At 39.4% G+C, this 1,583-nt stretch overlaps 1 non-coding gene across 1 annotated transcript; it reads right to left on the bottom strand.

Moving 5' to 3' along the window:
* Window positions 1,195-1,266, bottom strand: TRNAS-GGA. Its single transcript has one exon. It is a non-coding gene; the product is annotated as a tRNA-Ser (tRNA).

Genomic DNA, 1,583 nt, shown 5'->3' with positions numbered 1-1,583 from the left:
GTGTACATCCAGTAAATACAAAACATTTGTGTGTTTAAGGATGTGCATACCTGCACACATTATGACTTTAACAAATGCTTTAAACTGCATATTGAAAGTTATTGATTTGGTAAAGCTCCAAACACATTTCTCCTCGTTAGTTTCCAACACCAACCCCGTGAGCTTCCAAATTTGATGATTTTGCATATTGCAAGGGGCTGCGCATGCAGAATTTGACTCTATTTCACAGACATATTGTTTCGTGTTTCAGATGATGAATGTACAATGCAAATAGCTATAAAAATGAATGAAAGCACCCAGCCCCTTTGATATAAGTGCTGTTATAGACAAGCTTTGCATATGAGAAATGAAATTACATTGGCTCTACAATGGGAACCATATTATAGCATTGAAAACATTTTAGTAATTTTTTAAACTCCAATATAGCTAAGTATTTTTCACAGGTATAGAATAAAGTTTTGAGGACATATTCTAAGATATCTTTTTGCTTCTTTCAGATACGTTTGATCTATTGCTGGAATCGGCTCTTGGGTAATTTGTTACACAATATTATAGCTTTTTTGCCTTTTTTATATAATTCATGGGGTTCTTACAGCTAGTATACCAGAGTGGTTTGCCATTCCCTCCTCCAGTGGATCATGTTTTGTCAGAAATCTCTGCTATGACCCATCCATCTTGGGTGGCCATACATGGCATGGCCCGTAGCTTCATTGCTATGCAAGCCCCTGTGCAACAACAAGGCAGTGATCCCTGAAGGGGTGATGGTGAGGAGCAAGGAAGCCTGGCTTGCTGCAGTCCATTCTTTTCCAGTAGAGAAGAATTGGACACTACTTGGCTACTAAACAACAACAACATTATAGCTTTGGACCAACAGGTAGACTTGGGTCGATGGACTTGCTATTTATATATTTACCAGTATTAGTTTAATAACAAAATGCCCTTAACTATTTAGAGCTGAGAAATAAAACACTGGCAACATAGATCAAGTATACTATATATGAACCAGTCAATGTTTGTCTATGAGAAAACTCAGCTTTATTGATTCAAAGCTGTGAAGAATGGGAAAAGTGTAGTCGCTCAGTCGTGTCCGACTCTTTGCGACCCCATGGACTGTAGCCTACCAGGCTCCTCCCTCCATGGGATTCTCCAGGCAAGTGTACTGGAGTGGGTTGCCATTTCCTTCTCCAGGGGATCTTCCCAAGCCAGGGATCGAACCCGGGTCTCCTGTATTCCAGGCAGACACTTTAACCTCTGAGCCACCAGGGACTAGATGTTGAAGAATGGGAAAGAAACTAACAAATCATAGGTGTGTTATTTTCAAATTGTGTTGGATGAAGCCTTTGACTTTCACAGCAAGTATCAAGGCCTCCATGGAGCAGAGCATGAAAGAACATTCACAAAGTTTGCCCAACAGGGTCATGATCCTTTTATTGTATACTGGGCCCCTGTGCAAATTTTTACTGAAACAAAGACAAAAAAATTTCAAAGGAGACCTCACTGCTTAAAACAATGTAAAAACTGATTGAAACCCAAGTTCTTCTTTTAGAGATGAAAAATTCAGTGGTTTACATTGAAGAGCAATT

The sequence above is a fragment of the Capra hircus genome, chromosome 12 (assembly GCF_001704415.2).
Source record: "Capra hircus breed San Clemente chromosome 12, ASM170441v1, whole genome shotgun sequence".
Taxonomy (NCBI): Eukaryota; Metazoa; Chordata; class Mammalia; order Artiodactyla; family Bovidae; genus Capra; species Capra hircus.
This window is presented reverse-complemented; position numbering and strand designations above follow the sequence as displayed.